The 27,962-nt window shown below is 49.9% G+C and overlaps 1 long non-coding RNA gene across 2 annotated transcripts; it reads right to left on the reverse strand.

Moving 5' to 3' along the window:
* Positions 1-5: 5 nt before the first annotated feature.
* Positions 6-27,880, reverse strand: LOC112546549 (uncharacterized). Of its 2 annotated transcripts, none has more exons than XR_012905674.1 (3): positions 27,210-27,880; positions 1,481-1,675; positions 6-325 (listed from the first exon to the last, which is right to left on the reverse strand). It is a non-coding gene; the product is annotated as an uncharacterized LOC112546549 (long non-coding RNA). The 2 variants fall into 2 exon arrangements; XR_003090267.2 differs by having other exon boundaries at positions 27,190-27,873.
* Positions 27,881-27,962: the final 82 nt, after the last annotated feature.

The raw sequence follows: 27,962 nt of genomic DNA on the forward strand, positions 1-27,962 counted from the left end.
CAACATTTTTGACCAGTAGACAACCTTTATTGAATTCCTCCCAGACAACAAAAGAGAGCAATTTAAATCAAATATCAATTAGAGTGCTCTAGTCTCCCGAACAGCCCTAAAGGCCACATTAGACTTGGCCAACATGACGGCTAGATCCATCTCTTTGGCAGTGGTGATGAAATGGGCCTCATGGACGCAGCTCTCTGCGAGCTGCAGTCCACAGTTGAAGATCTGCCTTTTGAGGGCACTAAACTTTTCGCTGAGTCCTCTGATGCCTCGCTGGACACTTTTAAGGATTCACAAGCCATGCTCAAGATGCTCAGCATCCATGACCCTGTCATAAAAAGAAATCAGGGAAGGTCGCTTACACAGAGATACAGACCAATGCCTTTTAACCAACAGAATAGACAATACGAGAAAAAGTGCCAACCACGCCAAATAGGCATAGACAGACATCCAATCAGACATCAGCCCCACAACCATCCACTTCACATCAGACCTTTTGAAGTGTTGGTCGAGGGTCTGACAGCCCCAGTATTTGCACGGCAGCAATCCACCTCATCCACAACATTTGGCAAGAGACTAGACTCATTTTATTCAGTGTGGCCCAGCATCACCACTGATAGGTGGGTGCTAGAAATTATTCTAACTGATTACTGTATTCCATTTTCAGTTACCCCTCTCTCACATCCCTTTGCAGAGACCCCTCTCATGAGGATGTGTTCCTGCATAAATTGGACCATCTCCTTCAACTAGCCAATTAGCCCGTCATAAGACGGGATTTTCAGGTATCTCCTCCACGTCAGTCTTCTCTCCTGAGCGCTTGCGCTCTCTCTCCTCCTCCTCCCTCTCTCTCTCTCTCTCTCAGCTCTCTTCCACCTTCTGCCGTCTCTTTCTTTCTCTTCTCCCCCTCCTGCCTCTTATTCTTCCTTTCTCTTCTCCTCCTGCCTCTCTCTCTCCACTCCATCTCTCTCTTTCTCTTCTCCCCCTCCTGCCTCTCACTCTCTCTCCACTCGCCTCTGTCTCAGTCAGGGATGCATGAATGGGGCAGGCAGCACCCTGGGATCTGCACATGCCCGGGTGAGTCCGGCTCTATGGGCATGGTGCATTCCACAAAACATCCACCTAATCAACCTACCTATCAGGTAAAGAAAATGTGCTGGCAGACAACGTCAGCAGACACTTTCCACAGAACCACGAATGGGAACTCAACTCTTCGGTGCTGGTTCCTCTGTTCAGACAGTGGGGATTCCCCGCAGTGGACTTGTTCGTAACTCATTCGAACACCCAATGCTGCAACTATTGCTCCAGGGTAGTGATAGGCCACCACTCTCTAGGGGACGCATTCAGTGTAAAATAGGAAATGCCCCTGCTATATGCATTCCCATGTTTTCACTCCTTCAACAGGTAATTCTCAAAATAAAACAGGACAAGGCCTGGGTCATTCTCATAGCCCCCCGGTAGGCCCAGACAAACATGGTATCTGTACCTGCTACATATGAGTTTAGCTTCTCTGTGGTGCTTCCTGCCAGTGTCATCTCTGCTCACACAAAAGAACGGACAGCTACATCTTCTCAAGGTACAGGCTCTCCACCTCCAGGTGTGGCTTCTGGCTGGCTGACTCCTCCTGAAACTGCATGTCCTGCATCTGTACGGGAGGTCATCATGAACTGCCATAGACCCACTACAAGAAAGATATATAAACATAAATGGCATAGTTTTACAGTATGGTGCTCTGAACACAAATGTCCACCAACATCCACAGACCTCCCACACATTTTTCCAATACTTATTTTGTCTAAAGCATTTTGGTCTCTCCCTTAGCTCTATCAGGGTGCACATGGCTGCAAATGTAGTGTTCCATCCCCCCATAGACAACTACTCCATCTTAGCACACCCATTGATGAAGTGCTTTCTCAGAGGCCTACACAATGTTTCCATCAGTGAGAGACCCAGCGCTAGCATGAGACTTAAACTTAGTGCTGAGAGTAATAACAGGCAAATCTTTCAAACTGCTGGCCACCTGCTCATTGCTTATCTCTCGATGAAAGTTTCCTTTCTTGTGGCAATGACATCAGCACATAGAGTAGGCAAGTTAGGGGCTCTCATGACGGACCCTCCTTACACTGTCTTTCATAAAGATAAGGTAGTCTTCCTTGCACACCCGAATTTACTTACTAAGTCTTCTATCCTAAACCTCACAAGGACAGCAGGGAAGCAGCCTCGCATACCTTAGACATCCACGGGGCAATTGCCCTTTACCTAGAATGCACAAAACCCTTCTGAAAATCTCCAAAGTTCTTCATTTCAACCACAGAGAGGTCTTAGAGTCTACCTATTTCAAAACAGAGGCTATCCAGATGGATCTCAGGATGCATACATCTTGGCTGCGTCTAGACTGGCAAGTTTTTCCACAAAAGCAGCTGCTTTTGCGGAAAAACTTGCCAGCTGTCTACACTGGCCGCTTGAATTTCCGCAAGAACACTGACAATCTCATGTAAGATTGTCAGTGTTCTTGCCGAAATACTATGCTGCTCCCGTTCGGGCAAAAGCCCTCTTGCGCAAATGCTTTTGCGCAAGAGGGCCAGTATAGACAACGTGGTATTGTTTTGCGCAAAAAAGCCCCGACCATGAAAATGGCAATCGGGACTTTCTTGTGCAAAACTGCGTCTAGATTGGCACGGACGCTTTTCTGCAAAAAGTGCTTTTGCGGAAAAATGTCCGTGCCAATCTAGGCGCTCTTTTCCGCAAATGCTTTTAACAGAAAATCTTTTCCGTTAAAAGCATTTGCGGAAAATCATGCCAGTCTAGACATAGCCCTTGTGTATAGCATATTCCAGCAGGAGCCCCCAGCAGCCATTTAGGTTCATTCCACAAGAGCAATGACAGCATCCATGGCCTTCCTCCAGGGCATACCTTCCTCCTCTGCAGAGCTGCCACCTGGGCTTCAACACATACATTTTACAACCACTATGCCATCAAGACCTAGTCCGCTTTTGATACTCTGTTTGGCCGAACAGTATTTTCTGTAACCAATTCAGGTCTCCCGAAGCTCCCTCTACCAAATATGATGAGTGCTTCATAATCATCTAGAGTGGAGCACCCACAGGGACACATCTCAAAGAAGGGAAGGTTACTCATCTGGTGCAGTAACTGAGGTTCTTCAAGATGGTTGTTCCAGTGGGTACTCCACCACCCATCCTTATTCCCCTCTGCTTTGGAATCTCCCATGTGTAGGGCAGAAGGAACTGAAGAGATGGTTGGCTATGCATGCGGAATAGTTATTTCAAACCGTGCACTGGCTACTCCGCAGGGCAGCTGACTGTAGGCACTACTATCTAAAATCTTCTATTAGAAGTGCAGCGGCGCTCAGACACCTAAGGTGGAACACCTGCACTGACAACCATCTCGAAGAACCTCAGTTACTGCCCCAGGTGAGTAAACTTCTAGGTGTTTGCAATTGATTACTTAATTCTTTGTTCCATTATCTTTCTGATTACTGAAGTTAAACTGATTGGCCTATAATTCCCCAGGTTGTCTTTGTTTCTTTTTTAATAGATTAGCACTTCTTTGAAGTTTACATCATAACTGATCAAATCCAACTTAATGTATACAATCAGGCTGTCTTCTGTCAATCTTATGGCAGGGGGCTGGTGATGTGGAGGTGCAGGAGACTGGGTTGGGGTATATGAGGTGCTCAGGGCAGGAGATTGGGTGTATGATGGACTCAGGGCACAAGGTTGGGGTGTGTGGAAGTACAAGAGTGTTGTGGCAGGGAACTGGAGATGTGGGGGTACAGGAGTCAAGGGATGTGGAGATATGAGGGACTCAGGACGGGAGGTTCTGGTGTATGATGGACTCAGGGTTGGTGTGGGGGGGGAGGTGCAGGAATGTTATGACACTGCAGCCAGATGGGGGCTGAGCCCCAGTTGGAGGGTTGTTGGCCAGGCTTAGTTTCTAAATAAAATAAAATATAATGTCCAACACAAAAGATTTCAACATTGTCTTGATTTATGGTAGGAGTGAGGAACCTTTTTTGAGTTGGTGGCCACTGACCCACACAAAAATCAGTCGGGGACCACACAAGTGAAAAGCAAACCCTCCCCCCAACCCAATCCTCACTGATGTGACCCCGTCCCCCCACCTCACACCTTTGGTGCTCCAGCCCCATAATGGGGAGGGGGCAGGGAGGACTGAGTGTCAAGGCCTCAGGTTAGATTTACTCTTCTGGGAATCCAGGATTAGTAGATTTTGTGGGCCCCCCATGGCTCTGGGTGGGGCCAAAATGCAGGGTTATGTGTGCGGAACAGGGCTATCAGTGAATGGGATAGGGATGTGGGAGTGCAGGATCTAGGTGGGAGGAGGTAGGATGTAGGAGGGGGTGAGGGTTCAAGGTCTGGCCAGAGGACAAGAGCGAGCTGGGGGCAGGAAGCTGGCTGCCTGGCCAGTGGGGAATTCTAGCCAGGGGAGGAGGCCGGGGGATTCTGGCCAGGGGTGAAAGGCAGAGGGTGTCTGGCCAGGGGACGGGGTAGGGAGGATTTTGGACTTGGGGATTCTGGCCAGGGGGCAGGGGCTGTCTGGCCAAGAGGAGTGAGTGAGCGGGTTGAGGTCTGGGCATGAGGGGGCGGTGGTGCACTTACTTGTTTGTGTGCCACATGGCAGGCACTGTTTAACATGCCTGTTGTTCCATTCCCCAGAAGCCTCCAAGAAGGATTCACAGAGGAATCCTCCAGGGAAGTTTCCTGAAGGGATGAAAAGGAGTGATGTGCATGAGCATTTTTCTGCTTGTTTCCTGCATGTGGAGGGAAGGAAAAATTGCAGCACACTGAGACATTTTTTGCTTTGCTTGTTCCCTGCATGCTGGATCTGGCACAGAGCCTCAGGGCTTTCTACCTCCACTCCCCTCCCCGGAAGCCAGTGCTGATCCTCCAGTTTTGTGGGAGACCGTAAGGTTGTAGTGTCAGTGCAGGCTTCTTGCTGTGGGGGGGAACAAGGGGGAGGGGCTGAGTTGGGACTCCAGAAGGGCCATATATCTGGCTCCCTAGAGAGCCGTATTTGGTTCGCAAGCCATAGGTTGCTGACACCTTCTCTAGCTAGTTTAATCTTGTTTTGTTCCTTGGCCTCTCTAATATTAGCCCTATATGCTTGTTTATAGTCATCCTTTGTAATTTGACCTAGTTTCCACTTTTTGTAGGACTCTCTTTTGATCATTAGAACATCGAAGAACTCCTGGTTAAGCCAAAGTGGTCTTTTGCCTTATTTCCCATGCAGTGGGATAGTTTGCTCTTGTGCCCTTAATAATGTTTCTTTGAAAAACTACCAAGTCCCTTGAACAGTTTTTATTGTCGCTTCCCATAAGATCTTACTTGCCATCTCCCAGGGTTTGCTTAACTCTTGCTTCTTGAAATCTAGTACAGGGCATCTCCACTATAAGTTGCCCCAGCATGCATCAATTCCACACTAAAGTCGTTGACGTTTGTAGGAACTGATGCCATTCCCCACTATAAGTCATGTGAAACACTCCCTCCAATTTGCTTAAATGGAAGTCAGCCATGGAAAAAATAAATTCCGCTTTTAAGTTGTTTCGCTATAAGTCCAAGTTTTTTGGAACGTATCTTAGACGTATAGCGAGGATTGCCTGTATCTGTATTGTACCATCTTTCCTCCTACCATTCCTTAGCTTAGAATCATGAATTATCATTTCATGATCACTTTCACCCAAGCTTTTTTCCACTTTCAAATACTCAACCAATTCCTTTGTTAGTCAAAATCAAATCTAGAACAGCCTCTCCCTTAGTAGCTTCTTCAACATTCTGAAATTTTAAAAAAATGCTTCCAATATATTACATTAACTTGTTGGATAGTCTGTGCCCTGCCGTTTTATTTAAGTCCTTCATCGCCACTAAGTCCTGTGCTTTAGATAATTTTGTTAGTTGTTTAAAACAAGTTTCATACACCTCTTCTTCCTAAGTGGTCTGTAGTAGACAGTTACCATGATATTGTCTTTGCTTTTTATGTCTTTTATCCTTACCCAGAGATTTTCAACAAGACTGTCTCCTAGTTTCATCTCAGCTTCAGTCCAAGTGTATGTGTTATTTCACAGTCAGGCAGTGTTAATTCATGGGCGTTAAACTTTCTTTTTAAGAACTGTATTTTTGTGACTTAATTAGAATCTCAATAATTGTCATACTTAAAATATTTCTTGTTTTTAAATGACTTAGCTGAGTGTAACAGTCTAATGTTGATATATGGCCAACTACATTTTTATACATGCTAGTCTTTGTTTACAATATTTGTTAAGAGGAATTTAACTTGTTTGAAAAGAAAAGTGTTACTTAACATGTCTTCCAGCACAGTTTATATCCCTAGTGTAGAGCAAGTCTATGTACTGATAATAAAGATGATCTGAATTAAGGAAGGGATTGAACTTTTTGCTTGATAATGTATAAAGAAGATCTGAAAGGTTTAGTTTAGAACAGGGATACTCAACTTTGGAAGTCCTGAGGGCCACAGTGATACTCAGCGCAGGCCGAGGGCTGCAACTTAAGTGTGGTTATATATAAATGCAAATATGTATGCAAATATATGCAAATGGATTCTTTCACACTGACAGGCATGAATATGAACAATACATCTTAAGCCATGGTGCTGGACCCAAACGTGGCCAGTGTGAGCCAGTCAGCACCTCTCAGGCTCTGCCCACAAGGCTAAACAGCCAGCACTTCCCACAATGCTCCAGCACTCCCAGCACCTCCTCCTTCTGGGCTAGAAACGCCGATATCCTGTAACTGTCTCTTGCAGCCAGCCTGTCCGCTTGCGTCTTTCAATGCTCACTCCGCCTGGGATATGCCTTGCCGTTTTGGAACGTGTTCCCAGTGGAGGCCATGTTCAAAGGATCCCACCCACAGGCTGCATGTTGAGTCCCGTGTAAACCCAAACCACACCATGGGCCGTAGACAAACGGGACATGGGCCACATGCAGCCTACAGGTCATGTATTGAGTAACCCTGATTTAGAAAGTTCTTCTTCGAGTGGTTGCTCATGTCCATTAGAAGTAGGTGTGCGCACCGCGTGCACCGCGTCTTCCAGAGCATTTTCCCTAGCGGTACCTGTAGCGCCGGCAGGGCGCCCCTGGAGTGGCGCCGCTGTGGCGGGGCATAAGTACCCCTGCCGGCGCTGCCCCACATCAGTTCCTTCTTACCGCGGTGACGGACGTTGGAGCGTCTCTATCTCTCTTAGTCTCTTAGGGTGTGTCTAGACTACATGCCTCCTTCGACGGAGGCATGTAGATTAGCCAGATCGGAAGAGGGAAATGAAGCCGCGATTAAAATAATCGCGGCTTCATTTAAATTTAAATGGCTGCCCCGATCTGCCGATCAGCTGTTTGTCGGCAGATCGGGGGAGTCTGGACGCGATGCCCCGACAAAGAAGCCTTTCTTCATCGACACAGGTAAACCTGGTTTCACGAGGCTTACCTGTGTCGATGAAGAAAGGCTTCTTTGTCGGGGCATCGCGTCCAGACTCCCCCGATCTGCCGACAAACAGCTGATCGGCAGATCGGGGCAGCCATTTAAATTTAAATGAAGCCGCGATTATTTTAATCGCGGCTTCATTTCCCTCTTCCGATCTGGCTAATCTACATGCCTCCGTCGAAGGAGGCATGTAGTCTAGACACACCCCTTGTTAGTTAATGGTTCCCGTTCTCACATTGGTTTGTAAATAGTTCTTGTAGTTAGATAGTTAAGTTCTTTGTTTTGTTCCTTCCCCCTTGGGGGTAAGGAATGCCAGGGCCGCAAGGCTTCAAGACGTGCGCTGACTGCAGGAAGTTTATGCCCAGGGGCGACCCACACGACAGTTGCCTTAAGGGCTTGGGTGAGGCTCATCTGGCTATTGCCTGTAAGTCCTTTAAGCCCTGTACCAGAAAAGGAAGGGTTTCCCGCCTGAAGCTTCTCCTCATGGAGACAGCGCTTCAACCGGTGCCACCGGAGCAGCCTGCGATGTGCAGCGCACCGGCTTCCACGCGGGAGGCTCCACACCGGCACTGTGCGTCAGCATCGAGGTCTCGGCACCGGTCTCCCTCTCCTCCGTCCAAGAGGGTGAAGAAGTCCCGCGGAAGGTCCCCTTCAAAGAAGCCAACTTTGGTCGGGCACCGCAGCGTGGGCTCACCGGTGCGCGTATCTCCTCCGGCACACCGTCGGCGTCAAGGAGGCCTCGATAGTCCTGGTCACCTGCCTCCACACCGCCCGTCCACACCGGACACATTTGAAGCGGCGCAGGACCTTATTAGCCTCACAACCTCCCCTCCATCCTCGGTCGACTTGGAAGGGTCGAGATCACCATTGTCGGAGGCTCGGCTGGCTACGGCTTCGCCCCAGCATGGCCCAGGTCGGCATGCTAAGGTGGCTTATGCGTCGGGACCATCCCATGTGGGGTCAGTACCGATCGCTACTTCGGCTCCCTTTTTGATGCTGAGCCGTCAGTCTCAGGTAGCTTCCAGCCATGCGCGAACTTCACTGCAGATGAGTTCCTTGCCAGCTCCCCGCTGGCGGTACCGGTGCCGTATCTCCGTAGCCATGTGGCATCCACTCAGACATCTCTCTCCTCCATGGAGGTCACCCAGGAGCCGGCATCCGTCTCCGTGCCTTCATCTGCACCGGCATCAATGCAGTGGTCTCGCCCGGCACCGGGCCTGGGTACCCCAGTGCAGCAACCGCTGGCCACAACTCAACCGGCACCGGGCCTGAGCACCCTGGTACCGCAGCCAATGGTGGCATCTCAATCGGCACCGAGCCTGAGCGCCTCAGTGCCACAGCTGCTGGCGTCTCAACCGGCACCAGGCCTAGGCATCCCGATGCCACAACTGTTGGCGACTCAACCGGCACCGGGCCTGGACACCCTGGTGCTGCAACTGCTGGCGTCTCAACCGGTACCAGGCCTGGACACTCCGGTGCCGCAACTGCTGGCGACGCAATCGGCACCGGGCCTGAGCACCCCGGTGCCGCAACTGGGTTCCGTAGAATCCTCGGCACCGGGTCTGGGTCCCCCGGTGCCGCAACTGTCAGCGGGCCTCCCGGCACTGGGCATGGGTCCCCCGGTTCCACAGATAGTGTGGCCCCGCCATACCCATGCGGGTAAGCCTGAGTCCATGGCCAAGTTTGCCCCGCATTCTTCCTCGGCTCCACCCTGGCCGGAGTCCGATTACTCCTCGGACTCGGATGCTGTCTCCGTCCGATCGGGGTCTTTGGGAGCATCCTCGGCCCACAGGTCCAGGTCCAGACATCGGAGGGACCACACTCAGCAAACGTGGCCTCCGCACCCGCAGTGGCCCTTTTGGACCCCCTGGGCCTACCATCAGTGGCAAGGTCAGCTGCCTCCTTCTTTGGGGTCGGAGACTTCAAGGCATCGCTCCCAACCGTCGGCGTGCCTGTCCCGGGCCCCTCCCTCCCCTCTTTGGGCGCCGCAACCCGATCCAGCGGCACTGCAATCGCCGGCACTGGAGGCGGACCCATCGGGAGCACAAGTTGCCCAACCGGCACCGCAGTTGGCGACAACCATTCCTGTGCCAGTTCAGGAGTCCTTGTCGTCGTCTCCGGACGAGGCACTAGCAGACCCTGCACCGAGTCTGCCTTCAATGGATGCCTGCACGCACCAAGATCTGCTCCGCCGCATGGCTTCCAACCTGGCCGTTCCGGTGGAACCTGTCATCGAGGACACGGATCCAATGGTAGACATCCTCACGGAAGATGCGCCTACGCGGTTGGCCTTACCGCGTAACAAAACGGTGTGAAAAATTACTAATGCCCTGAGGCAAACGACGGCAACCTTGACCCCTACCTTAAAAGGGGTCGAGAGGCGTTATTACGTCCCACACTCGGAGCATGAATACCTGTACTCACAACCCATCCCCGGGTCCTTGGTCGTGCAGGCTACAGCCCAAAAGGAAAGACTCCCTCAGCCCGGTCCTTCTCCAAAGGCGAGAGAGCCTAAGCGGCTGGACCTGTTGGGCCGTAAGGTTTACACCACAGAGGCACTACAACTCCGCATCGTGAACCAGCAGGCAATGCTAAGTAGGTATGTTTTTAACACCTGGCAGGCCGTCGAAAAGTTCCGAGACAGACTCCCAAGGGAGGACAGTCAGGAGTTCGCGGCCGTTGCCTCGGAGGGTAAAGTCATCGCGCGAACCGCTCTCCAGGCGTCTCTGGACACTGTGGATTCAGCAGCCCGCATGATGGCAACTGGTGTCGTTATGCGTCAGGGGGGCATGGCTCCACGTCTCGGGAATTCCCCCGGATGTGCAGCATACGATACAGGACTTGCCTTTTGAAGGCAAAACTCTGTTCTCAGAGCACACTGACTCTAGGCTCCATACCCTAAAGGACAGAAGGTCCACCTTGAAGTCCTTGGGCATCCACACGCCGGCCCTGCAGCGTCGGCAGCTGCCCTATAGGCAGCAGGGGAGAGCGCAGCCCCAGGTCCCCCGTGGGGATTACTGGAGGCGCCGCTCCCGGGCCTCCGGTGGAGGTTCCGGGGCGGCTGCACACCCTCAGGGGGCTAGGGGTCGACGTTGTCGCCCCAGGACCGATACCCAGCGGGGAGGTCCCCACGGTCCTTCCCATCAGGGCAAGCCCCAATTGTGATGCCCTGTTCGAGAGTCCCGTACCAGTCTCCCGCCCTGGCCCCCTGTTTGGGGCCAGGCTATCCCTTTTTGCCCATTCATGGGCCCTAATAACATTGGATGCCTGGGTTCTGAACATAGTAAATGGAGGCTATTCTATCCCATTCCTGGGCCCACCGCCCTCAAAACCCCCTTCTCTGTCCTTAGTAAGGGACACCCCTCACGAACACATCCTGTGCCAGGAGGTGTCTGCGCTCCTCGAAAAAGGAGCAGTAGAGGAGGTTCCTCCGCATCTGCGAGGAAGGGGTTTTTACTTCCGTTATTTTGTTGTCCCCAAACCGAAGGGAGGAGTCCGCCCCATCTTGGACCTCCGAAATTTAAACCAGGCGGTCATAAAACACAGGTTCAGAATGGTGACCTTGGCATCGGTCATCCCAGTGCTACAATTAGGGGACTGGTACACAAGTCTCGACCTCAAGGACGCGTACTTCCATGTGGCGATCAGGCCCAGCCACAGGAGGTTCCTCAGGTTTATGGTGGGCCAATACCATTTTCAGTTTGTGGTGCTCCCTTTTGGTTTATGTACGGCACCGAGGGTGTTCACAAAATGTATGGTGGTGGTTGCTGCATATCTCCGCAAACGGGGTGCACGTGTTCCCGTATCTTGACGATTGGCTGATCCGAGGTCGCTCGTACAAGCAGGTAGAAGCTCACGTGGCACTCACAAGAGCCCTTTTCCTAAGGTTAGGACTCATGATAAATGTCGAAAAGTCATCCCTGACTCCCTCCCAGCAGATAGAATTTGTGGGAGCCCTTCTCGATGCAAGGGTGGCAAGGGCGTTCCTGCCCAAGAGCAGGTTCCTCTCCATAGTGGAGCTGATCTCGGGGTTAACTTGGTCCCCTATCACGACCCCCCGGGTCTGCTCCAGGCTCCTGGGCCATATGGTGGCGTGTATGTACACGGTCCGCCATGCCAGAATGAGGATGAGACCCCTGCAGGCATGGTTGGCGAGGGCCTTCAGCCAATCCAGGGGTCTTTGGGACTCGATAATTATGGTGCCCCCAGAAATTCTGGACTCCCTCCTATGGTGGACCCAGGAAACTGTGGTACGCAATGGGGTTCTTTTCAATGCCCCTCCCCCCTCCTTGATGCTGGTCACCGATGCATCCGACCTGGGCTGGGGAGCACACCTGGGGCGGCACAGGACTCAAGGCCTCTGGTCTCCCTCCGAGCGAGCCCTATACATAAACATCCGGGAATTGCGGGCGGTGAGGAGAGCCTGCGAAGCCTTCCTGCCACGGCTCTCCCACTGCTTGATCCTGGTTCGTATGGACAACACAGCAGCGGTCTTTTATCTCAACAAGCAGGGTGGGGCGCGTTCGCCTCCCCTCTGCAAAGAGGCCCTGTGACTTTGGCACTTGTGCGTCACGCACGATATCACACCTCAGGCGGAATACCTCCTGGGGTGCAAAAACCTGCTAGCAGACACGCTGAGCAGATCCTTTGGAGCCCACGAGTGGACACTCAAGGACTCTGCTCTCCGCCAGGTTTTCTGCAGGTGGGGTTATCCCCGCCTAGACCTGTTTGCCTCAGCACGCAATGCCAAGTGCAGGAACTACTGTTCCCTGCTGGGGCTGGGGAAATATTCCCTGGGGGATGCCCTGATGACCGTGTGGCCAGAGGGCATTCTCTATGCTTTTCCCCCATTTCCCCTAATTTCCAGGGTATTGACCAGGGCGAGGACTTTTTGGTCCTTGATCATTCTCATAGCCCCCAGGTGGCCCAGACAGTTCTGGTTCCCCATCCTAGTGGACATGCTTATCCAAGACCCCATAGCACTCCCTCCAGTCCGGGACCTGCTAACTCAACTCTGGGGCAAGGGGATCATGGTTCACCCGGATCTCTGGTCTCTCCACCTAACGGCATGGTTTATCCGTGGTTGAGCCAACCTGAAAGGGAATGTTCTCAAGAGGTTCAGATGGTCCTCCTCAGTAGCAGGAAACCCTCTACTAGACGGTCGTACGCTGCCAAGTGGCGGCGCTTCTCGTCTTGGGCGTCCCAGAGAGGAGTACACCCGTCCTTGGCTCCTATTCTAACTATTCTTGACTATCTTTTCCAGCTTCGGTCTAGTGGCCTATCCTTTTCCTCTGTCAAAGTCCATGTGGCATCTCTCTCCGCCTTCCATGTTGGTACGGCAGGAGTCTCCCTTTTTTCTAACCCGGTGGTTAAAAGGTTTCTTACTGGCTTGGAAAAGTTGTATCCCTCGGTGAGGGCCCCGCTTCCCACCTGGGACCTCAATGTGGTCCTCCACAGGCTTATGCTACCCCCCTTTGAACCGCTGGCCACGTGTTCCCTGCAGCACCTTTCATTGAAGGTTGCTTTCATTGTGGCCATTACATCGGCTCGAAGGGTGTCGGAACTAAGGGTGCTAACTGTAGACCCGCCCTACCTTGTTTTTTCACATGGCAACGTAAGGCTACGGCCTCATCCAGCCTTCCTCCCGAAGGTGGTATCACCATTCTACCTGTCCCAGGAGATTTATCTCCCGGTTTTTTCCCCAAAAACTCACGCCTCCTCTAAGGAGTGGGTGCTTCACTCCCTGAACGCCAAGCGGGCGCTAGTGTTCTACATTGACAGAACCAAGCCGTTCCGTAAATCACAACAATTGTTTGTTGCGTTTGGGGACAGGGTGAAAGGGTCGCCTATTTCGACACAAAGGCTATCAAGATGGGGGGGTGCAATGCATCATAGAATATTATCAACTGGCTGGTAAAACCCCACCCAGGGTGAAGGCACACTCTACCAGGGTGCAGGTGTCCTCGGTGGCCTTTGGTGCCCAGGTACCAATCACAGAAATTTGCAGGGCAGCCACATGGTCTTCCCTTCACACGTTTACAGCGCACTATGCGCTACCACAGCAGGCCAGGGAGGATGCAGGAGTGGGCTCTGCAGTCCTCAAGTCTGTGATGTAAATATGTAAATATATCCTGTTGTCATTGTTCTTAATACGTGCCTTATCAGTGTTGGATTGTTCAAATAAATCCGTTTATTGTTCACCTTCCTTCATGACTCTGGTGGTATGCCTGCTCCGACCCCTCCTCTGTGGGGTTAGCTTGGTAGTCACCTACTTCGAATGGACATGAGCAACCACTCGAAGAATAAAAGAACGGTTACTTACCTGTAACTGTTGTTCTTCGAGATGTGTTGCTCATGTCCATTCGACTCCCACCCTACCTCCCCTTCGTCGGAGTGTCCGGCAAGAAGTAACTGAGGTGGGGCAGCACCGGCAGGGGTACTTATGCCCCGCCATGGTGGCGCCACTCCAGGGAGTGCCCTGCCGGCGCTACAGGTACCGCTAGGGAAAACGCTCCGGAAGACGCGGTGCATGGGTGCACACACCTATTTTGAATGGACATGAGCAACACTTCTCGAAGAACAACAGTTACAGGTAAGTAACCGTTCTTTTCTTAAGGTAGTATCCCTCTGCATGCTCCACTAGAGGTGCTCTGGCACACCCCCCCTCCACCTTTCATCTGAGATTTCTCATAGTCGTGTCTGTTCAGCCCTCAAATGCATATCACGCAGTCTCATATTCCATACTGTCGTTATATTGCATTGTACATGCTGTCGTTATATCGCATTTTCTTCTGAATCACCTCTGCTTAAAACAGAGCCTTTGCAGTTGTCTACTTTGAGTTTTAGCTCAACTGTTCCCCCCCCCCACCCTTAGTTAATGTATTAGAGTTGTTTTTGTAGTAGTAATTTAGTTTAGCTATTTTGATCAGATCACTGAGGCACAACCTAGAACTGTGGGATCACTGAAGCACCATAAATCTCCAACCTAGGCTGTCTTTCATGATGTTTACTAGTGACAAGCAACAACTCTCAATTCATGTTGCATGAAAGATGCTGGCCCAGGCACGTCCTGGTGGGTCTTGCTGAGTCATAGAGTTCAGCATTCCCCATTTTGTCATGCTTGTGTAATTGCCTGTCATAGAACTGAAAATCTCTTGGTTACAATTCACCTGCTGTTCAATAGCTTGTGATGGTCCCTTCACACCCATTTGGCTGTGGGTCACACCCTTGTTGACACTGAAGAGCCAGCTGCAACCCCCACCTCCAAATCATCCTCAGCTGGAAACTGGAGAGGGGCTAGACTAGAGGCACCTATTCTGCTGCTGCAGCCCCACAGCAGGGTGTGGTGCCTTTCCCTCACAGCCCAGGTGCTGCTGTGAGTAGAGAAAGCTGGTGGGAGTTCTCCCAGCAGGAGCCTGTGAGCAGCCTTTTTCACCCCAAACTCTTTGACACAGTTCCATCCTATAGACTGTACCCTCAGCCAGAGTCCTCATACCCTTGTACCCCATTCCTCTGCCCTAGCCCTGAGCTCCCTCCCACACTCAGAACCTCTTGGCCCATACCTACCACATGAATTTTGTTATGTGTACTAACATGGAGGTGATGTCACACAACACCTCTATATTGGTGCACATAAAATTCATTTTGCTCAGGGATGGGAAAAATTAGAGGAAACGCTGTGTTGGGGAATACAGACATGCTCACAAGAGAAGGTTTAGGAACTCTTATATCTACACTACAAAGTTAATTCGCACTAACAGACGTTAGTGCGAATTAACTTTAATAGGCACTACACATGCAAACCGCTAGTTCGAACTTAATTCGAACTAGCGGAGCGCTTAATTCGAACTAGGTAAACCTCATTCTACGAGGACTAACGCCTAGTTCGAATTAAGTAGTTCAAATTAAGGGCTGTGTAGCCACTTAATTCGAGCTAGTGGGAGGCTAGCCCTTGCCAGCTTGCCCTGGTGGCTACTCTGGGCACAACCAGGGAAAGTCTTCTGCCCCCCTCCCGGCCCCTCAGCCCTTAAAGGGTCACGGTCTTGCTACGGCGCCCGTGCCAGTTCCAAGCCTGCCAGAACCCAGCCAGCAGACCCTGCATCTAGCACGGCACAAGCCCACCACGCGCTGCCATCCAGCCCTCCAATTCTTCCCGGGACCATGCTGGCAGCTCCCAGGAGCCTGCCCGGGACTGCAAGAGGCGGGCGCCCACCTGGTCTAGTGCGGAGATCGTGGACCTCATTCAGGTTTGGGGGGAGGCCTCCAACATCCACAACCTCTGCACTTGGCACACAAAAGTGGCCGTCTAGGGCAGGATAGCTGCCAGCCTGGCCACCAAAGGCCACATGCAAACCCAGGAGCAGGTCTGCATGAAAATCAAGGTGGTCCAGTGAGACCCCTGACCCTGAGCTTAGAACATAAGAACATAAGAATGGCCGTACTGGGTCAGACCAAAGGTCCATCTAGCCCAGTAGCCTGTTTGCTGACAGCGGCTGACACTAGGTACCCTGGAGGGGATGGACCAAAGACAATGACCAAGCCATTTGTCTTGTGCCATCCATCTCCAGCCTTCCACAAACAGAGGCCAGGGACACCGTTCCTACCCCCTGGCTAATAGCACTCCATGGACCCAACCTCCATGACTTTATCTAACTTCTCTTTAAACTCTGTTCTAGTTCTAGCCTTCACAGCCTCCTGTGGCAAGGAGTTCCACAGGTTGACTATGTGCTGTGTGAAGAAGAACTTTCGCTTATTAATTTTAAACCCGCTGTCCATTCATTTCATTTGCTGTCCTCTATTCCTTCTATTATAGGAACTAATGAAGAACTTTTCTTTATGCACCCTCTCCACACCACTCATGATTTTATAGACCTCTATCATATCTCCCCTCAGTCTCCTCTTTTCTAAGCTGAAAAGTCCCAGTCTCTTTAGCCTCTCTTCATATAGGACCTGTTCCAAACCCCTAATCATTGTAGTTGCCCTTTTCTGAACCCTTTCCATGGCCAAAACATCTCTTTTGAGGTGAGGAGATCACATCTGTACACAGTACTGAAGATATGGCATACCATAGTTTTATACTTCCCCTCCTCCTTCTTCCCCTGGCTTCCCCCTTCCAGCTCCCTCCTCCCAGATTTCCCCCTCCTCTCTCCCACCCTTTCTCTTCCCCTCTCCCACCTCCTTTTCCCAGTCTCCCCAGAGGTTACTCCCTCCCCCAGTTTTGTTAAATAAAGAGAGTTTCTATTTTTGAACATAGGTGTCCTTTATTTTGTACATCAGGAAGGGGGGCTAGGGAGGGGTAAGTGGAAGGAGGTGAGGGAGGAATGGGTTACGAGCCCCCGATGGGGAGGACTGGGGTGGCTCTGCGGGCTCTTCGGGATGGAATCTCTCCTGCAGGGTCTCCTGGATCCTGACAGCTCCCTGATTGACCCCCTTCCCCCCCCCCGGATAGGAGCCTGCGGCAAGTGCAGCCGGGCTGATGGCACAGTGCTGTGATGTGCCGAGTGTGGGCACTCAGGGCACTCCAAGACAGGACTGCTTTGCTGTCCCTCATCGAGGTAGACAAGCAAGTGGGGAACCCTGAGAACTGTCTGTCCGGGGTGGGGGTCTGGTCCCTTTAAGCACAGCCCTCGGCTAGCCTGAGGCAGCAGCTCCATGCTCTAAGTCCTAACCTGATGCCCTGCCGGCACCTGTTCCGGACAGCCTTAGCTTCGGTTCAGGGTCCACTCAATGTGGACATGCTAGTTCAAATTAGCTTAGTTCAAATTAACTACAGGCAGTCCCCAGGTTACGTACAAGATAGGGACTGTAGGTTTGTTCTTAAGTTGAATTTGTATGTATGTAGGTTTGTTCTTAAGTTGAATTTGTATGTAAGTCGGAACTGGTACATATTGTAGGGGAAACTCTAGCCAAACATTTCTCCAGAGCTCAGTTTTATTCTCCCACGCCTCACTTCCCTCAGTCCTTTATTTTCAAGCTGAGGTGTCTGCTGAGAAAAGCCGCTCCGCATCTCCCTGGTCTGCTGGGGGAGGGCGCTAGCTTCGTGTCTCCCTGGTCTGCTGGGGGGAAGCAGCTAGTGCAGGGTTGCCTCACCCCGTTTGTAAGTAGGGATCCGATGTAAGTCGGATCCATGTAACCCAGGGACTGCCTGTAATTCAAATTAAGTTAGTTTGAATTAGTGCTGTAGTGTAGACATACCCTAACAGAGCAGAGATCTTGTCCTGCCCAGTTGTTGAGCTCCCAGAGATCATGTGTCCATCTACTCTTTTTCTCCTGCCCATCAGCCCCTCTATTCCATCCCTCTTCTGATATTCCTCTCACACACTACTCTTAAAACAAGAAGGCTGTGTCTAGATTGCACCCCTTTTCCGTAAAAGGGATGCAAATTAGACAGTGCAATTGCGAATGAAGCGGGGATTTAAATCTTCCCCACTTCATTTGCATAAACATAGCTGCCGCTTTTTTGCGGTTTGGGGCTTTGCCGGCAAAAAGCGCCAGTCTAGAAGGGGATCTTTTGGAAAATAAAGCCTTTTCCGAAAGATCCCTTATTCCTCTTAAAATCAGGAATAAGGGATCTTTCGGAAAAGGCTTTATTTTCTGAAAGATCTCCGTCTAGACTGGCGCTTTTTGCCGGCAAAGCCCCGAGCTGGAAAAAAGCGGCAGCTATATTTATGCAAATGAAGTGGGGAAGATTTAAATCCCCGCTTCATTTGCAATTGCGCTGTGTCTAATTTGCATCCCTTTTACGGAAAAAGGGTGTAATCTAGACACAGCCAAAGTGTACTCTCTTTTCCTCCTGGCTGCTGTAGAATCAGTTCCCATGCAGCACATAAGAAAATGATTTTATTCAAGATATTTTGTGATTCCAAAAAAGAGTATCAGTTAGAGACCTGTTCTAGATTTAAGTATAATCAACACCTTTGTGAAGGCACAAAAATTCAAAATAGCAACACAGCAATAATTCCATCACTAGACAAAGCAGAGGCATATTTTCATATAGTGATCCCCCTATCTTACAAATGATTCCTACACTTTACTGTCTTGCAGGACTATTTTCAGTACAGGGTACTCCCTTTTGGCCAATCACTTCTCTAAGGATCTTTTGGAAGGTTATGTCAGTGATAATGATATACCTCCTTAGAAAAGGAATTCAGGGGTTCCCTTATCTGCCATTAGTGGCTTTGAGAGGATTTCAAATCCTCATTGGTCAAGCTTTGAGAGAGAACTCCCTGTGGTTCTTTGAGATATATTTCCCTATGAGTTCACCCACACAATGCTATATGACACCACCACAGAGCACAAGACCAAGTAACACACACGCATGGCCTGAATGGACACTGCTACGAGAAACCTCTGATCAAAGATTAAGAGAGCAAAAGTGCCACTAGAATGGAGCACCCATAGGGGTATGAATCTCAAAGAATCACACTTGTTCTACAGCAGGGGTGGAGAACCTCCGGCCTGGAGGCCAGATGCAGCCCCCAGCTTGCTTGGATCTGGCCCCTAAGCCTTATCATTGAAGAGCCTGTGTTGGCGCTCCAGCCCACCCCAGCCACCCACCCACAGGGCTGGAGCACGCAAAATCTATTAGCCAGTCCCCACCCCCAGGTTCTGGTGTGCAAGGGGAATGTGGGGAGTGTCTTTCTCTTCCTCAGTCAGGGGCTTCTTAGTTTGCTTCTTACTTGTGTGCAGCCCCCGACTGATTTTTCTGTGGGTTAGTGGTCCTCTCCCCCAGAAAGGTTCCCCACCCCTGATCTATAGGGTGAATAACCATTTCTTTGCTGCTGTTTGGTGTTTAATATTTTTAAGATTAAAAAGAACAAGTCTTCTCTGATTTAGGCTGAGATCTTACTGGAAGATACAGAGCTGTGGAGTTGGAGTTCCTGTAGTTCACAAAGGAGAATTAAAGGTTAATACTTTATATTAAAGAGTTTCTACAACTATATACTCAACCTCTTGTCAAACAAAACCAAATCTTCTCCTTATCCAGTGTAGTCTAGCTCTCTTGACACCAAAAAACAGAAATGGATATAAATACTCAGAAGAAATAGCCACGTGTGTAGAAGGCAGGGGCTGAATTAGGACGTGAGGCAGATTGAAAAGAACAGGAGGATTGTAGACAAGAAAGAACAGGGATGTGAAAAATGAAGGAGCAATGAGTGGGAATATGGGAGGAAAAATGGGATAAGTCAAATACAAAATAGAAACGGGTAGCTACAAAACACAAGAGGTTAAGGGAGCCCCCATCAGACTAGTCTATCAATCAGCAGTTCTCAAAATGGGAGTCACAAGCCCTCAAGGGATTGCAGGATTATTACGTGGGAGGTCATGAATCACCCTGTTCTGAAGACAGTGCTGCTGCAAGCAGCAGTACAGAAGTAAGAGTGGCTGATGTGAAAAATGATATTGTCAAAGATTTTTTTGCACTTCTAGGCTATGTCTACACTCGCGGCTTCTTGCGCGAGAAATATGCAAAGGAGGCTAAGCGTGGAATATCGCTGAGTCTCATTTGCATACTTAATGAGCTGCCATTTTTGCAGAAGAGGCTCTTGTGCCAGGAGCTGTCTACACTGCCCCTTCTTGCACAAGAAAAACCCTTTTGCGCAATGCCTTATTCCTGAAAATAATCAGCGTAGCAGCATTGCGCAAGAGGGGATTTCTTATGCAAGAAGGGGCAGTGTAGACATCTCCTTCTAGCGCAAGAGCCTCTTCTGCAAAAATGGTGGCTCATTAGGTATGCAAATGAGGCTTGGTGATATTCCACGCTTAGCCTCCTTTGCAGGGCTCGACAAATGCACTCACCCATGGCAAGTAGATTTTTCCAGCTGGCGAGTTCAGGGGTGGACTGGCCCGGTGGGCCATTGTGACGGGCTGGCTGAAGCCCTCATTATGGGCGGCGCAGCCCCATCCGATCCACCGGCTGGCGGAGGAGCAGAGCGCCGCTGGGAAGGGGGAAGTGCAGCGATTCTTCCCACCGGGCTGCCTGCGTGCAGCTCTGGTGCGAGGAGGTGGGGCAGGACGCCAGGACGCTGGCGTGACCTGGCTCCGTTGATTTTAAAGGGCCATGGCAGCTTGGCTCTAGCCACGTGTCCCTGAGAGCTGGCTGTAGTGCGTGGCACATCCAGGGCCCGCCCTACCGGCTGCAGTCCTGCCACGGCCCCAGCTCCCCTTTGTCTCCGCGCTGCCCATTCCCCACCGACCCTGTTCCCCTGCACCCCAGACTCCCTGCTCTCCCTCTTCCCTGCAACCCTTTGGCTCTGCGCCACTCTTACACCCCGATCTCTGCCCCCCCCCCCAGCTCTGTGGTGCCCATTCCCCGCACTGCCCCTAGACTCCAATCCCTCTGCTCCTCCTGTTCCCTGTGCTTCCACCGCACCCTGCTACCCGATCCCTGCATCCCTCTGGCTCTGTGCCTCCCATTCACCGCGCCACCCCTGTACTCTCCCACTGATCCCTGCACCCCTCTGGCTCTGTGCTGTCCCTGTACCCTGCTCCCCCTGTGGGTCAGGAGTGAAGGGTGCTTGCCCATAGGGAGGGGCTGGACAGGGCAGGGAAAAGGCTGCTGTGACCCAGCAGCAAGTGAAAGGGGGAGTTCACTTGAAGCGCCTTTGCCTTTATGGAAAAAAACGAATGAAAATGCTATTTGCTATTTATAGGGCTAAAATGCCCAGACAAAAAAGAAAACAAACAAAGAAAACCCCATTGCAAAATGCAAAGTTGTAAAAGACAACAACAAAAAGGGGGGGGCGAGCAAAAATGTTTTGCTTGGGGCAGCAAAAAACCTAGAGCTGGCCCCCGGGGAGGGGAAGGGACTGGGCTGGGCTGTGGGGAGGGGAGAGGAAAAATATGGGGAAGGGGCTTGTGCTGAGGGGAGGAGGTCAGAAGAATAATAAGAAGAAAGGGGAAGGTGCAGGAGAGACTAATGCCAGGGGGCCAAGTGCAGACAATGAAGAAAAGGGCAGGAGGGGAGGTGTCAGTGGGAGGGGAGACAGGGTGATGCTGGGAGAGGAGAGGGTAAGGGCACTGGGAGCTAGAGAGGAAGGGGGAGGTGCTAGGAGAAGGCTTGAAAGAAGGGGTGGGCATGAGGAAGGTGGGGATGGAGCAAGGCATCTGTGAGGGCACAGAGGCATGAGGGGAACGGGGGCAGAGGGTGGTGAGGGGGTGGGTATCAGGGAAAAAGAGGGCAAAGGGGGCAGGGGCAGTGAGGGAAGGGGGAGGCACCAGGAGGGTGCACATGCCAAGGGATTCTGGGGGTGAAGCAGAAGGGCAGACACCTGCAGGGGAGGGACCAGCACCAGAGGAGAGAGGCAGGGCAGGTGTGTAGAGGGAGGTGTTAAGAGAGGGGATGAGGAGGCATAGCTCACATGATCAGAGTGGGGCTACTGGAGGAGTGGGCACGGGGGGAGAGAAGGGCTGCGGGAAGGGGGCAGGTCTCAGGAAGACTGAGGGCATTGAGAAGGGCAGGAGTCAGGACAGCAGAGGATGAGGGGTTGGGGGGCAGCAGGCACCAGGGGAGGTAATGGAGCAAGGGGAGGAGACATGGCAGCAGAGAGAAAGGTAGAGGTTTATAAGATATTAATAACTTATTAGTAATTACTGTTCTTATTCTTATTAGGAATTTATGCCATTAAAAAAATACTTTTTGTGGGGGAGGGTGGCGAGTCCCTTTTTTGTCTGGCAAGTAGGGTTTTCCATAATTTGTCGACCCCTGCTCATTTGCATATTTCTCTCACAAGAAGTTGCAAGTACAGACATAGCTCTAGTGTTTTAAACAGTAACTATTTAAAAAAACTTTTCCTGCTTATAACAATTCAATAAAAATGTGTTTTAATCTTCATTTAAATGCAGCAAGAAAAGGTACATTCATTTTAAATAGGGATATAAATTTAGCATTTAAATAATGTTAAATATAAAAAAAATTAATTTATAGGGGGGAGGTCACACTCAGAGGTTTGCTTTATGAAAGGGGTCACCAATATGTTTGAGAACCGCAGTCATAGATGAGCAGTTAGAGAATTGTCCTGAGAAGCAAGAAACCCCAATTCAAAAAATTTCTTCTTCATTGCCTAAGGGGGGAAGCTGAACATAGTAGATCTCCCACATCCTAGTTAGTACTCTGAACACTAAGCTAAAAGTTATTTAGGTGGACATCACTATCTTATCCCGTGGCCAGATTTTGAATGGGACACAATTAAATGGGCAGCCTCTGAGCATACCTACCAGGTAGGGCCTCACATGAAAGCTAAGCAAACACTGATTTTCCCCCTGGTTCATGGATTGTGCTGGAGTTTATACATGAGACAGGCACCTTGTCAGCTAGAGTTGGGCAAGAGTGTGCCTGCTCAGTGGCTGAAGTTTAAGATGCCTAGGCATTCGCATCAGAATAGGGCAGGACAAGGGAGCCATGGCCCTCCCCATTTTTCTCCATAAGCCCTTCTGCCCACACCCCTCTTTTTCCTCCCAAGTCACCCCTTCCCTTCCCCTCCCGGCAGGCTGGCAGCTGGAGCCTGAACATTGAACCCATGCAGCCCCTCTACTTGCTTGGGATGCTCATGTCCTTGTCCAGGGCAAGTGGAGAGTCATAACTCTTCACAGATCCCTAACCCCACTGCTCTTACCATAACTGGGCTGTGGCTCTGAGGCCCCAGCCAGAGCTGGGATGGAGAAAGAGCTGTGGGGTGATCCAAACCCTCCACCTGCCTGGGGGGGGAAGAGGTTCACAGGGCAGGAACACAGGCTAGAGACTACTCTTGGGCTTCCCCACCCCAGGTACAGGGAGGGTCTGCAGATCAGAACCTGTTCCAGCTTCCAGCTTGTCCGGGGCAGGGCCTTGTCTGGAAGGGGAGGGGATGAGGGATCTGTCCCCTAAGCTTTTGGGAAGGCTCTGCGGAGGTTGTGCCTACAGAACTTGTACTGCAAAAATGAGGTGATGAGTCGGATAATTGCCTGTAAGTTTAGGTGGCAGACAAGATGCAGTGGATTGCATAACAACAATGGAACCTGAATAGGGATTTCGCCATCCATGTACTTTTGTGGTTCTGGCCATTATAAAATGTCCATCATTTAAATAACTTAAAGCACTTTGCAAATCCCTGTAATAAAGGCATAAAAGAACTGTTTAAGAAATTGGTAAACTGAGGCAAAAAGCAGTTGAGAGATTTTTCCTAAAATATTACAGCAATTCAGCATAGAGCTGGGAAAGCAACTCGGGAGTTAAGTCCTAATTTCCTACTCCATTTGCTCCCCACAAAGTTGATTTGGATCCACTAATCTTTGGTTCTCATTGAGACCGTTTACATATATTCATTTGAGCTTTCCTTTCTCTTGGGGAGGGAAGAACACTGTTCAGTGCTTGTTCCCAAGAGTACGTCTACACTGCACCCATAGCTTGAAATAAGCTATGCAATTTGAGCTACGCAAATGAAGTAATTTATTTCAGTGTATTTCGAAATAAACTGCAATTCTGAAACATCCTTTAATCCTCATGGAATGAGATTTACAGAGATGTCGGAATAGCCTGTTATTTCAAAATCTTGTTTAAAAGAACAACTGGAAGTATCCCAAAATAGTGCCGCAATGTAGATGTAGCCTAACAGCTCTTCTTATCTTGTTACTTGTGCAGTAGTTTGTAAATGTGTTGAATTGCTTTGGGGGATTAATGAAGTACTTGTAACAGTTAAAGATGACATTGAAGAAGCAATCACTAACTGCTTAATAAGCAGTCTATTCTGGTATGAATTTGCCCAGTTTTATTCTCATCTAGTTTCAAAAGCAGTCAGACTGTGCTTGCTTAATACCTGCATAAGATCCCTTATAGGGAAAATATCTATAATATACATTTTGTACACTGTGTTACTTATAAGCCTCAAGCAAGAATGTTCACAGCTCTTTTACAACTATTGCCTTTGCATTCAGAAGTTTCCATTTCAAGTCTTGCTAAAAAGAATTCCTTATGAAGGATAATCCTTCATATTCATGTTACAGATGGGTGTGGTGGCTGCTTAAAACAAAACTGTGACTCATCTAAGTTGTTTAAAGCTTGACTGTGAATATAAATAAGACACAATATCCTGGCTTCAAAGTTCAACATTTCAAAGACTGATTTGCAACTTTAGACTGCCTCCGGATGAGGTGGCCTAATAGAATAGCTTTTTATACCAATCATGTATCCTACTCAGGCAGGCTTTGACCATCACACTGGTCTATTTTCTTTTTACTTGTCCTAAGTATTCATTTGATTTTTTTGGGCTCAATGGATCCTCCCCATATGCTGGAGGGGTGGAGGTCCTTTAGCCAGGGGCAGGCGTCCTGGACTGTAAAAAGACTTTTCGGTAATTCAGTCACTTACTATCAACACTATTTCCTGTGCCATATTATGCCACCCTTACTTCTGCGCTGTTGCCTTAAGGGCTAAGGCTACGTTTACACTACAATGTTTGCCGGAAGAGGCAATGCAAATGAAGCGCAGATTGGCATTTTCTCGTGCTTCATTTACATAATCTCTTCTGCTCTGTTTTTGTGCAAGGGGTTTTTGCGCTAAAACAAGCAGAGTGGATGTTTCCTTTTTGCGCAAAAAACTCTTTTGCGCAAGATCCTAATGCCTCAAAAAAGGAGGTATAATGATTTTGTGCAAAAGGGTTTTTTTGCGCAAAAAGGAAATAACAGAAACCAAGATAGACATAGATAAAAACAGAAGTGCCTGTCAATTGTATGACCCACCCGCTTAATTAGTCTCATTAACACAGGTCCTACAATTAACAGTTACCTCTGCTGTTATATATTACTTGTTTTCATTCCAGTGCATTTCTAATTCATAGAGTGGGTTTTACCCTTGACAGCTCATGATTCTATATATTTTGGTTAGTCTCTAAGGTGCCATAGGACTACTCGTTTTTAGTTAGAAAGTTTCCCCCAATATCTAACCTAAGAGTCCCATGCTCCATACTAAGCACATTTATTCTTGTCGTACCTTCAGTGGACATGGAAAACAAGAGATTACTATCCTCATAATATCCCTTAACATATTTGAAAACTATTATATCTCCTCCCCCTCAGTCTTTGCTTCTCAAGATTTAACATGCTCATTTTTAAAACCTTTCTTCATAGGTCAAGACTTTTATCTTCTTTGTTGCTCTTCTCTGGACTCTCTTGAATTTGTTCACAACTTTCCCAAAGTATGGTGCCCCAAACTGGACACCTCCCCTGAGGCATCACCAACACCACATAAAGTGGAACAGTTACTTCCCATGTTTTACACATGACTCTCCTGTTAATACACAAGATACAGAATATTTGCCTTTTCTGAAATTGTATCATATTCAATGTTCATATTCAATTTTTGATCCAATATAACTGAGCGCTTTTTTCCCTATTCAGTATAGAGAGATGTATCAGAATCAAATCACCTTGTTTCTTACTGTGAACTGGTAGCCTGTAAGAGGCACCAATAGCCCACTGTGTACTTTATTTGCTTGAACATCAAGCCACAAGCATTTAAGATTATTTCTTCCAAGTTATCAGTAACTCAGAAGCAGGCAGTGCCCTTTGGAGTGCCACTCCTGTGCTGCTTTGCCCACTTGATCCCTAAACAGTTTATAACCATTCATTTCTAACATTGCAGTTGTACAACTCATGCCACCAGGTTTCAGTAATACTAACTATCAAATTTAGAGTCATAAATGAGGAATTCCAAATCTACTTATTTTACCCAAGCTCCTAGCACTGGTGTTTAACCAATGAAATAATGTATTCATTTTATGTCCTTTGGTTTGTTGGTTTACACTCTCAGCATCTTGATTCTGTGCTAAATAAGTGGTCATCTCTTCCCTCTTTTTCCCCTCCCCTTTTGTTATTAGTTTACAAAAAGAGAGGACAAAAAAGGAAAGATTTTACTACAGGTTGCATCTCCCTAAACTGGGACTTTCTTGTCTGGCAACATCTGTGGTCCAGCAGGATACCAGACGAGAGAGTCATGGGGCAGGAGGGCCAGCAGCTGAGAGACCCAGGAAAGGCATGGCTGGTGGTAGTGGGGCCAGAGCCTCAGCAGACCAATGGCAGTAGTGCAGTAAGGTGCATGCTGCCCTGACAGCAGGGTTGTGCCGCAGCAACATGAGCAGGACTGGTTCCAGCCTGCCAGTGGGGACAGAGCCACAACAGCCTGGCTGGCAGTAAGGACACCAAGAGAAGCCCATCTGGGGCCACATGCTGGCTGGCAGCAGGATTGGTGCTACAGCAGCAGGCCAGGGCTGCGTGCTGCTGCGCACTGCTGTGCCAGTGGGACTGGAGCAGCAGTTCTGGCAGCAGGGCCGGGGGCAGCCGTGTCGCCAGGCCAGCAGTGGGGACTGAAGGAGCTAGCGGTAGGGAAAGACAGCAGGCAGAGAGAGCCAGAGGCAGGGGACCTGCCCTGGTGCAGCAAATTCCCTAATCGGGGACTGCTAAGATCCCCAGAGTGCTGGATCAATGAGGTCCAACATCTCACGTATTTAGTTCTCAAAGAGAATGGTGCCAAGTTTGCCTCACGGAGTTCCTTAAGTTAAGATGAAGTGAATTTAATCAGGCCCTGACAATTTGAATATATCTAATTTATCATAATACTGTAACCTGTTGTTTTTCTCTTCTGGCTTGTATTCTTTCTAACATATCTAGTCACGATCTTTATTAGTGAAGACTGAAAAAAAATTATTAAAACACCTCAACCTGTTTAGGGCCATCTGTTATTCACACAACTCACCAATGGAAAAAAGGTCTTACATTTTCCTTCCTCAAAGTATTTTAGCCTCACTTCTTACTGCCTTTTATGTCCTTTGGTAGCTGTAACATCCACGTGCTAATCTTTTGTACTCATCCTGGCACTCCGCCACCGCCTTTCCAGGGGCTGTATTTTTTTTAAAAAACCGTTTTGGTTATTAAACATCTTCTGCCACCGTCCTAGTGATCTCGTTCTCTCCGGTCTTTCCTCTGCGGGACACTTCCCGGTTTTCCAGTCGGAGAGGTGACAGCTGAGGTTCCCGGCCCCCTCGCGCAAGGGGCAGGACTCACCTCGGCTGCCGGGGGCCGGAGGGCGCTCCGGGAAGCTGAAGCGGCTCGCGCGCCCACCCCTCCCCAGCCGCGTCACACGCGCCCGCCCCGAGCAGGCCGAGTCGCTGAGGTGGCCCCATTGCTCCCTGGAGAGCTGAGGGAGGGACCTCTCCGGCGGCGCGCCCGGCACCGGGCCCTGCGTCTAGCGCTGCAGGACCGCCCCGGGGGTCGCGGTGCTGCCCATGTCCGTGCCCCGGGTCACGTAGGCCTCACGGCGCGGCGCCTCCGCCATCCGGCAGGCTCTGTGCGAACCCCTGCGCCGGGTAACCTGCGCTCGTGGCCCTTTAAGAGCCTTACCGCAGGCAGCGTGTATATTTCCAAGGCAACTGGGGGCGGGAGCTGGCGTCAGAAGCTTGTGGGCACTGGGGCTGCCGTGACGTAGTAACCGATGAGCAATAACAACAGCGACTTGGGGCGGTTCAACCA

Source organism: Pelodiscus sinensis, chromosome 1 (assembly GCF_049634645.1).
Source record: "Pelodiscus sinensis isolate JC-2024 chromosome 1, ASM4963464v1, whole genome shotgun sequence".
NCBI classification, from domain to species: domain Eukaryota; kingdom Metazoa; phylum Chordata; order Testudines; family Trionychidae; genus Pelodiscus; species Pelodiscus sinensis.